The 11,529-nt window shown below is 43.4% G+C and overlaps 1 protein-coding gene across 2 annotated transcripts in view; it reads right to left on the bottom strand.

The window, feature by feature from the left end:
- Positions 1 to 1,241: 1,241 nt before the first annotated feature.
- The window catches only part of LOC110119149 (homeotic protein ultrabithorax), a 292,134-nt gene continuing 281,846 nt past the window's right edge, over positions 1,242 to 11,529 (bottom strand). For both annotated transcript variants that reach the window (XM_020867562.2, XM_048414124.1), the window contains one exon: positions 1,242 to 3,685. The gene's annotated coding sequence lies outside the window, so the exon portion shown is untranslated. The remainder of the gene's footprint in view (positions 3,686 to 11,529) is intronic.

The following is an 11,529-nucleotide window of genomic DNA, read 5'->3' as shown; positions in this document are numbered from 1 at the left end:
GAATGCGGAAGAAGCAAGAGGCCGGAAAACGATTGGCGTTATCGGGCGACGAGGAACGCGGGGATGCCTGGACGCGATTAAGAGAGCGGCGAAGCAAGGAGGGCGCGATGCGTGAGGTCACTGGCAAAGTAGAGGCGAACGGATCGACGCTGGCCGGCGTTTCGTTCGGGTTCGAACCTAGGTACATAATTCATCGAGCGTGCACCATTGTCGGCAGCTTCATTAATACAAATGGCGTCTGGTGAATTCTACCCCGACCACACCCCGCGCCGTGCACGATAGTAACAAGGGCGTGTGGGTGTGTAAGGCCAGCGAGCAGGCAGCAGCAGCCGGCTCTCGCTACCGCGGTATCATCCCCCGAGCGTATAGCCGAACACACGCTCTCTTGGTCCGTGGCCGTCGCCACCCCCGAGAGCCAGGACGACGTCGGGACGCGCGGACGTATTTTTCCAGCGCTTGTCGACTTTCATGAGGGCGTCTTTCCGCAATAACATATTAATATCCCGGAGCATCGCGAGACTTATGGGCTGCCGTAGAAAGCTCGACCCTGGATCAACGCAACGCCCGTTAAGGCGGTTCCACGAAGAAGCCGGGGACAACGGGAGGACGTCTGGAAGCGCGGCTTAAGCGTCGTAAAGCAACCGTTGCACGTTCAGCCCGGCCGGACACTGGCGGGTTATCGGCCAGGAATTGACAACGATTCCAACAGCGAAATATCTTCCTCGTTTTACCAACTACCCTTAAGTCGTGTCCCGAATTTATCGCCGGGATTGCGCTCCATCTTCCTCTTCCTTTCTCCCTGCTCTCTTTTATCGCGTTATGTAACCGCGGAAGCGTCGTTACGTAATCGAAAAAGATGAGGCCACGGTATAGACGATCCTCGTTCGCACAGTTCTCGCGTTGTATTTCCAATGATAATGAAAATGGTAAATGGTAAATCGCCGGTTCTTTGGCCCTGCCTCGCAGAAAAGATCCGATCAAGGACAAAAGTGGCGCGCGTTCGTATACGTATGCAATGTATGTATATGTATCTCGTAGATTCAGTGGGGGGGAATAAAATAAAAGAGCCACCGGAAATAAAGCTGTTAGTTCTCTGTGGACGACAATGGAACGGCGCATACGGTGATGGGGGCGGGAAATATTAGGGGAAAGAGGGATCGCCGGAAGGAGGAATGCAGGAGATTCACAGATGGATTGGTACACGGCCAGGGCCGCAGGCAAAAAAGCGAAAAGACGCATGATCAAGTTTACATCGCATTTATTTTGTTCCTTTTTTTTCCTTAGTAATCGTATAATCAAGGTAATATTACAATAGCGTTGAGAACAGCAACCGCCCCTACGAAAAGGTCACCGTTCCTTCCTTTACAACGCGTTTCACGCATAGGCAGCAGGTGCGGCCCTGGTCGCTCTCGCGGGTTACATACAATCAGGATCGAAATTGGTCAAACAATCGATATCCCTAATATGTTACAAAAGAGGATGCTGCGTGTTTTGCCTTGTGCGTTCTCCGTTTCCTTTCTTTCTTCTCGCCACCATCGGGAAAAGGAAATTACGTTTACAGAAAAGATGACGATGATCGCGGCTACCGCGCTACGCATGGATAACGCCTACCCCTATAAGATACACAGGCCTAATCGCCTAAAGGAAAACAACGTCCGTTATTTTAAAAAAAACGTTACAGCACAGCAGAGCGACGAATGCGTTCTTTCTATATTCGTATATGTAATATATATAATTTTTTTTTTTTGTTTGTTTGTTTATTATCCGTTTCGACGCTCCTCGTTTCCTTCTTCTTCTTTTTTTTTTTTTTTGTCCTTTTTAATTATCGTTATCTCTTTTTTTAATCCATTCTTCCCGTTTCCACCGAGATCCACAAAATAAATAATTATTAACATTACATTCCTCTTAGAAATACTGCCTTTACCTATTACTCTTGCGTGTCTCTTAGCGGCTATTCGTATACATTCATTAACTAGAATAGTTGTTTTACTTGCTTAGGATAGCGCCACGCACACTTCGTGCCCGGGTAGGCGTCTATAGGTACTAGGTAGGTACGTACAATGTAATAATCTTGCTCGTTAGAGTCTATCGCAGTTCCGTTCGATTCTGTTGCTCGAGCCGAGACTCAGCAATCGAAGCGATTCGCGTATAGATGAGGAAAGACACAGAGAGAGAGAGAGAGAGAGAGGGGAAGAGGAAGAGAGAAAGGGAGAAATTATAAACGAGTAGAGCGAAAGAGTAAAGGAACAGCACAAAGACGAAGGAATCTGCTCGTATCTTTAACTTCCTTCTTCTTCGTTCGTTCTCTTTTCTCTCTTAAAGTGATGAGCTACGTTGGACTCGTGAGAGGAACGCGCGTGCCTCGTAGGTAGCCAGCACGCGCCTACCTATATCGCATAAACGTTTTTCCATATATAATATTTAACAAAATTATCGAACATCAACATATATATTTTGTACCGATCGAAAGAAACGCGTTTTTATCGCGCGCCGTGCCGTCAGTGCACCAGGACCACGGTCGTCGTCTGTCGGACGTGAAATTTCTCATGGAAATGGTGGAACAACGACGAGACACACGGCGACGATAGAAACGCGTTCTCGTGTCGTTTCGCAGACAATAAAAAAAAAAAATTAACAAAAACATAACATCAACAGCAGTCGTACAGCATAACACGCTGCGGAAGGGATCGCGTATCGTCGAGCGTGCGCGATCAAAAAGCGAAACGAACGGAGGAACGCTAAGTGAACGAAAAACGCGGGGGGGTGGGTGGGAGGAGGAGGAGGAGGGCAGAGGAGGAAGGAAGCATTCGCGAAATATATAGCATTTTCTTTCTCGTTCTTTACTGTACAATCGAGACTCGCGAGAATTCTCTTCTCGTCAGTGGGAAACGCGTCGATGCAATCGACAAATTCACCGGCACAACCCCCCCGATCCTTCGAGAACACCGTCGATCGCCACGTGCATGACACTCGGGGATACTTTGTCCACCTTCCTAAGCGTTAACTTACTAATTACCTCGTAGGCTTTCTCGTTTACGTATTTAGATTTCGGAGAATTAGGCGCACCCCAGCGCGCCCACTTTATCGTAATAATCGTATCGGTGAACCGAGACAATGAGACGACGAGAGACGACCGATAGACCGTGGAGAGACGCGCACACGCACACGCAACCCTTGCCCATCGTTCTCTTCGTCCTCGTCTCTTTGGACGCGCTCACGCGCCGTTGTATCGTCGTCTCTCGGTCGACCTTTCGCGCTCGAAAACCAGAGACGGACGGAGATCGGTTGTTCGAACGAACGGAACTACTCTCCGTATAACTCACCCCCTCTATCTACACACTACTGCGCCAAAGCAGGGACTACAGATAGAGAGGCCAGAAAAGGGAAGGGGGCAAACGGGGGGACTACGACGATGCTAGAGGCTTGTACGGACGTCACTGTGCGCTGGGATACTGATTGGTCTGCGGGATTATTGGTCAAAGTGAGCTACAGGAGGTTCCACGGAGGGTTGGTTGTTGCGGTGGTGGTGATGGTGGTGCTGGCGCGCGGGGGAGCGGGAGGCGGGTTCGTCACTCACCGGGTGCAGCATCCGATTCGCCGCAACCGATAAATTGACGATCGACAGATACGCACATCGACCATCTATTTGGCATTACAGAGACAGTGGATGCAGCCTGCCACTCACCTGAAACAGAAATCAGAACGTGCCGTGTTAGGTGACGAGCGCTGTTTCGCCCACGCGTTGCTTCTGACCGACACCGGTCACCAGCAGCTTCTTTCTCTTTGCAAAATAAGCGACAAAGCGAGCAGAAAATTAACGGTATGGCATAAAATACAATTACGCGGACATCTCGTACGATCGCACGAAGATAACCGCCGTAAGAGAAAACGAAGAAACGGAGTATCGTTGGCAAGCTGGAAAAATACGCGGAAATTCCTAAGAATTTCTCTTCGAACCGTCCGGCAATCGCTCGACCGCGTCGATTTTCTTTCACGGAAAATAAAGATTTGCGAAAAGATCGCCATTATTCCGTGGGGGTGGCGAGCCGTCGAAGGGTGTTGCAGACGGTTCGAGGTTGCACCGCGTGGTCTGCACGTCGAACGTGCGGAGGACACGACGGGTAGGGTCGTCCGGCGCTGGTTCAGCTTCTTTTGTAATGGGACGAATGCACGTGGTGCCTTGTCCGGCCACACGCACGTTGAGCCCGGTCCTTCGTGGTGTCTGTATCTCGAGGATATCGATAGCTCGCGCTAAGAGCGAAAGGGGTTGGGTCGAGAAGGTCTTAGGGAGGAAGAGGACACGGCGGAGGCAGTGGTGCGCGTTGCCAATCCGTCGCTGCCGTTCTCTGCCTTTTCTTCCGCGTCCAGTCGCCGCCCCTTTATCTTCCTTTCTATAACCAGCTGCTACCTTCCGCTCGCTGATTCCTCGACGCTCTCTCGATTCCACGTGGTTCACGCCGGTCCCGACGACTCGCGAAACTGCCACCTTTTCTTTCCTACGACCACGACTCTTTCTTTTCCTCGTTGAATCCGATCGTTCCGGCTGAAAGATCGTAAACTTAACGAAAGAACCTCTTTTATTTTTGTCCTCTTCCTTCTCGGTCGTGGCTTCGGAATAGCAAGGAGAATCGTCGCGGTTAGGGGATCGAGGAAGGAGGAAGATCGTACCCGTAAGGACTTGGATAAAGTTGTTTGCCCTGGCTGCATCGGCCGTCGTGACAAAGGCGGACGAAGAAAACGGAAAGGTGGAGAGGATGTTCTCGAGCACTTGGCAAGGTCGGCACATTTTACAGCCGCAAACTCGCGCCAACTGTTCAATCTATTCGCTTATACGACCTGCTTCTTTCGCTTGCCCGACGAATATCCTCGGTCTGGATTCACCGACGCTGGCTCCGGTTATTCCTTTCAATCCTATCGACCGATTCTCCTCCCGTTTTAATAGCTCTCTTCGTATTTTTACATTTCACGTGCTATATAATTTCTTCGATACACGGACGACTTGCTTCCGTGTGTGTATTATACGATGCTCGCTTAAATCTTGTTTGAAGAAATACGCTCTTGAACGCTGTTACGAGACCATATGTCTGTTCCTAGCGATTTTCTAACTTCGATACTGCTTCTATATTTGTACTTAGGTAGTCGAGAAGGAGACTCGTTAAGTTCGAAGATGCAAAGAGTTTAAAAATAGTAGGTAAACCTAGCAACTTTAGTATTGTAAGAATGCCAATAGTAACGCAATAATGTGACGACATGAGCTTTTGAAATATTTTAACAAGTTGCAAAATACACATAGGTATGTTTAATATTAAAATGAAATAAAACTGGAGAAATCGTATAAAATTGACTGAGAAAATATGGAATTTTCAAATAAAGTTCTTTAAAATATGAATGTTGTAGCTTCTGATGAGTTTCTTCTGTGATTTTCCTTTGATGGGAACTGGAAAAATATTGAATTCTCAAATCAAGCTTTTCTTTAAAATATGAAAATTGTGACTTGTCATAAGTTTCTCCTATGATTTTCCTTTGGTGGGAACTGACAAAGTATGGAATTTTCAAATCAAATTCTTTAAAATATGAAAATTGTGGCTTATGATGAGTTTCTTCTGTAATTTTCCTTTGATGGGAACTTTAAAATATGAAAATTGTGGCTTATGATGATTTTCTCCTGTGATTTTCCTTTGATGGGAACTGACAAAGTATGGAATTTTCAAATCAAACTCTTCTTTAAAAATATGAAAGTTGTGGCTTATGATGAGTTTCTCCTGTGATTTTCCTTTGATGGAAACTGACAAAATATTAAATACTCAAATCAAGTTCTTCAAAAATATGAAAATTGTGGCTTGTCATGATTTTCTTCTGTGATTTTCCTTTGATGGGAACTTTAAAATATGAAAATTGTGGCTTATGATGATTTTCTTCTGTAATTTTCCTTTGATGGGAACTTTAAAATATGAAAATTGTGGCCTATCAGGAGTTTCTCCTGTGATTTTCCTTTGATGGGAACTAATAAAATATTGAATTCTCAAATCAAATTCTTCTTTAATATATGAAAGATGTGGCTTATGATGAGTTTCTCCTGTAATTTTCCTTTGATGGGAACTTTAAAATATGAAAATTGTGGCTTATGATGATTTTCTTCTGTAATTTTCCTTTGATGGGAACTTTAAAATATGAAAATTGTGGCTTATCACGAGTTTCTTCTGTGATTTTCCTTTGATGAGAACTGATAAAATATTGAATTCTCAAATCAAATTCTTCTTTAAAATATGAAAATTATGACTTGTCATAAGTTTCTCCTGTGATTTTCCTTTGATGGGAACTGGAAAAATATTGAATTCTCAAATCAAGCTTTTCTTTAAAATATGAAAATTGTGACTTGTCATAAGTTTCTCCTATGATTTTCCTTTGGTGGGAACTGACAAAGTATGGAATTTTCAAATCAAATTCTTTAAAATATGAAAATTGTGGCTTATGATGAGTTTCTTCTGTAATTTTCCTTTAATGGGAACTTTAAAATATGAAAATTGTGGCTTATGATGATTTTCTCCTGTGATTTTCCTTTGATGGGAACTGACAAAGTATGGAATTTTCAAATCAAACTCTTCTTTAAAAATATGAAAGTTGTGGCTTATGATGAGTTTCTCCTGTGATTTTCCTTTGATGGAAACTGACAAAATATTAAATACTCAAATCAAGTTCTTCAAAAATATGAAAATTGTGGCTTGTCATGATTTTCTTCTGTGATTTTCCTTTGATGGGAACTTTAAAATATGAAAATTGTGGCTTATGATGATTTTCTTCTGCAATTTTCCTTTGATGGTAACTTCAAAATATGAAAATTGTGGCTTATCAGGAGTTTCTCCTGTGATTTTCCTTTGATGAGAACTGATAAAATATTGAATTCTCAAATCAAATTCTTCTTTAAAAATATGAAAATTGTGGCCTATCAGGAGTTTCTCCTGTGATTTTCCTTTGATGGAAACTGACAAAATATTAAATACTCAAATCAAGTTCTTCAAAAATATGAAAATTGTGGCTTGTCATGATTTTCTTCTGTGATTTTCCTTTGATGGGAACTTTAAAATATGAAAATTGTGGCTTATGATGATTTTCTTCTGTAATTTTTCTTTGATGGGAACTTTAAAATATGAAAATTGTGGCCTATCAGGAGTTTCTCCTGTGATTTTCCTTTGATGGGAACTAATAAAATATTGAATTCTCAAATCAAATTCTTCTTTAATATATGAAAGATGTGGCTTATGATGAGTTTCTCCTGTAATTTTCCTTTGATGGGAACTTTAAAATATGAAAATTGTGGCTTATGATGATTTTCTTCTGTAATTTTCCTTTGATGGGAACTTTAAAATATGAAAATTGTGGCTTATCACGAGTTTCTCCTGTGATTTTCCTTTGATGAGAACTGATAAAATATTGAATTCTCAAATCAAATTCTTCTTTAAAAATATGAGAATTGTGGCTTATCATGATTTTCTCCTGTGATTTTCCTTTGATGGAAACTGACAAAATATTGAATTCTCAAATCAAATTCTTCTTTAATATATGAAAGATGTGGCTTATGATGAGTTTCTCCTGTAATTTTCCTTTGATGGGAACTTTAAAATATGAAAATTGTGGCTTATCATGATTTTCTCCTGTGATTTTCCTTTGATGGAAACTGACAAAATATTGAATTCTCAAATCAAATTCTTCTTTAATATATGAAAGATGTGGCTTATGATGAGTTTCCCCTGTGATTTTCGTTCGATGGGGAATGAAATGGGAAAGGAAATGGACGAAAAGGAAGAAACGGGAGTAAAACGAGGCGAGAAGAAGCTGGCTAGGAAGAGCCTAGCGAGAACAGGCTTGTTTGTTCGTGGCTGTATTTCATTTTTGCCGTAAGTTTGCCTTTCGGCCTAGAGTCGCTGCGTAACGAGTTTAAACGTACGTATATACACGGAGGCGTTGCTCCTTCGCGCATTTATCAGGATTTCCGAAGGAAGCCGGAGTTTTTAAGCCGCAATAAATTCCCGTTCCCGCGTGCCTTTACGTCGCACGAGTCTAACGTTGCTTAAAGCTCGCAAAAACCGAAAGCACGAATCTCGAACGCGACGAGGGCGATACGAGCTTCGCTTTGCCCCCGAAAAGAGAATTTCAAGTTGTTTAGAGGGAATTTGCCTTGGAACAGCTTCGGAATTTTAGTAAGGGCTGAAAATTCTCGATTAATTCGTAGAATCGGAGAAAAGGCAGGAATATGTGCTCCCGTGAATGTACTGTATATAAATAATTATAATTAAAATACTATGATGAGAATAACACAGTTATAATATGTTTCGATTGCAACACAACGTTGATGTTGTAGTATCTTTACCACAATTAGTTTATTTACAATAAATGGATTAAACAGATGTTGATTAAACAGCAAACGATGGTTGTTTAACGTGAACTAATCACGATTACGTATTATAATTAAGACAACTAGATTGTTAATTTTCAACTCTCATCATCACGGATTCAACGCTCTCTCGACAACAACAGCAACACTCTCTGACTTCTCGACTCACAATGCTGTTAATTCGTTTATGTCACTTAGCAACCCCTTGTCTTTTGTCTTAGCACATCATGCACACCCCCAACAGCTTGTTTATAATTCATCCGACACCCCCCAGGCCCCTCAACCAACATACTACAACATTATGAAAAATCATCTATATATTCTTAGTATTTGTTGAGGTAATTACTTGAAGAAAAACTGTACATCTTTATTTGTGTACATCCGTGGCCTGGAGACTGCTGTTACGCAGAAATATTCTAAATAAGGAGAGGTGCATATTATTGTGCCCTTGAATATACATTATGTTTTGGGTTGCAAGGTCTAGCAGCAAAGCAACTAATAAACAGATTTCTATTTATGTTCCTTGGAGCCTGCAGCTAAAGCAACAAGGTTAACCTTTTTGATAATGTCCTTCTGCTGTAAATATATGAACCTGACCCTATTTTTCCATAGTGTTGCAACACTAAGACAGCAAGGATCTGCATCAGCATAAACTTGTACATTATACCTATACCTTTAATTATTTCAATATACTTTTCTGTTACAAATTTATCCACTCGTTCCTTGATCAATCAACCTCAACAGTATTTGCTGGGAGAAAGAAGATTAACACCATTCATTCTGTGTGTATCGGTGGTTCTAATGGTAAAATGCTGCAACTTTCTCCATAGGAATATCAGTTGCGGATGGACGAACAATTTGATGTATTTTTCCTTGGTTTCTAAGATCAGTTGTCCTTCTTCTATCAACTTCTACATGATTCATCCACTCGTTCTTCGATTAATCAACCTCAACAGTATTTGCTGGGAGAAAGAAGATTAACACCACTCATTTTGTGTGGATCGGTGGTTCTAATGGTAAAGTGCTGCAATTTCCTCCATAGGAATATCAGTTGCAGATGGACGAACAATTAGATGTATTTCTCCTTGGTGTATTTTTCTACAATTATAACCGTGATTAATTGTCATTCTTTATTCCCCGTCTCTGCTTATCATAACTAGTCGAGCTGTTTTAAATTCAACTCTTAGCAGAGGCGCATCAGTTAGCAGAGTTTACATTAGAAACTTAGCCGTGTTCCATAAAAGGAATTCCCGATACGTGGAGCAATCGAGTGCTATATTTTACGGTCGTAAATCGAATCTCACGGCCTCGGTTGCCAACGAGCGTTTAAGAAATTCAAGCGGGCGAATCGAGAAAAAATAAGCCAGGGTAATATCCATGTGCAAGAGCAGCGTTCTAGCCCGCTAGAACAAGAAACGTAGGGAAGGGTGCAAGGCACAGACAGAGAGAGAATGGAAGAGGACGAGAAAAGGGATGGGGTTGAGCACGGAGCGGTTATTATCTATCGCTCTCGTTACCACAGGTTGCTCGTAAACCGGCCGCATCAAGAGGATGGGGCGTTTGGGTTGGAGAGCAGAAGCATAGGTAGGTAGATACCGGTACTCATATCGTTGTCGTCGTCCCGTACCCTCGTGCCACCACCGCTAAGCCCCGTTTTCCTTCCCTTTCTCTTTCTCTTTCACACGTTCTTCCTATTTTATTCGGTTACCCATGCAGGCTATCGCATACACTGCGAATGGAAGGTTGCGTCGAGGGGACACTTGAAAAATCTCCACTTACGAGTGCCTTTCCTTCCTTCCAACCATCCACCATCGATGCCGATTGCCTTTTCCTCTTGCTCCTGTCTCTCGTGCATCGAGCAAGGCAGTTCTTTGTTTCAACGAGATACCATCATCTAGCCCTCTTCTCGTTCGAGCATCGCTCGATCAAACGACTCCATCGTGCAAGCGATCGCATCTGCGATTTTTCCTACCCAGACCTTCGCAGTTCGATTAGGAGATTGCATTTTTCACTAATTTAGTAGGGCTAATGAGCGGTTTACTTGTCCTATCACGACTCTTTATTTCCTTCAACCCCGCAGCGGTAGCTTTAGGTCAGAGTGGAGCGTAACGTATTTTATTTTATTGCAAAATTTATGTAATGGTAAAGAGCAGTAGTTTCTCTGCGTATACGGTACAGAGTACAAGATAAAATTAGACGCTCAAGAATGAATAATGCAAATGTAATTACCTACGATCTAACGTCATTTAATAGCTAAGACGAGAAACCACGGTTATCTAACGATAATAAATACCATTCTTCCAATTCGCAGTTGTAAATAAAAAAAGAGAAAGGTACACCCACAGAGTCTCAGTCTTCAACGCGACGGAGGATGAAAAAAGGTGGAAGAAACCCGTGGCCGGACGGCTGGGAAACGCATCGGCGTCGCCCCATAATTTCAATGCGTTCGCAGTCTATAAACGCGTAGGAAACACAATGATGATCGATATTTCAAGTCCGAGCGACGAGCGAGAGGAAACGAGACGGCGCGACGCTGTATATACTCGCGAGAAGTGTACGTGTGTGCGAAAGAGCGAGAGAGAGAGAGAGATTGCTAGGTTCGGCGATTGCGAAGGGAACGGCGAAGGGCGCGAGACGGCGCGGAGGAAGTTCGCAGAAGCATCGGATTGAGATCGAGTCGCAAGTTTTTTATCAGAGCGACGTTGCACGAGCGCGAATTGCGCGTAACCCCCGCGGGGCAACAGCACGCCCGTCGCGACAGGGGGCAGCACCAACACCGTACCGGACCCGATACTGCGTGGTGTGTAGTTGCTGCGAGCAGCCGCTGCACCAGGAACTCATAAATCTCCGGGGATATAGATGGCTCTAGTGTCGCGTGAGGTTGCAAGCTACCCCATGCAGGGTGCCGTGGAACGCCCTCCCGCCCCTACTCTATCCCCCATACCCAACCCATTTCTCTCTCTCTTTGCTTCTCTCTGCCCCTCTTCGTCCGTCTTTGCCCTTTGGGTCTTTGTCGTTTTCTCTCACGCGACGTCCTTTTCGTCCGTCCAAGCCAGGTCAAGTTCCATCGGTCTTCCTCCGTTGCCGAATACGTCGAATTACCGAAATCCCACCTTCGAAACCAAAGGTGGTCCCTT

Source organism: Bombus terrestris, chromosome 18 (assembly GCF_910591885.1).
Source record: "Bombus terrestris chromosome 18, iyBomTerr1.2, whole genome shotgun sequence".
NCBI lineage: Eukaryota > Metazoa > Arthropoda > Insecta > Hymenoptera > Apidae > Bombus > Bombus terrestris.
Note: the sequence above shows the minus strand (reverse complement) of the source record. Positions and strands in the feature narration are given on the sequence as shown.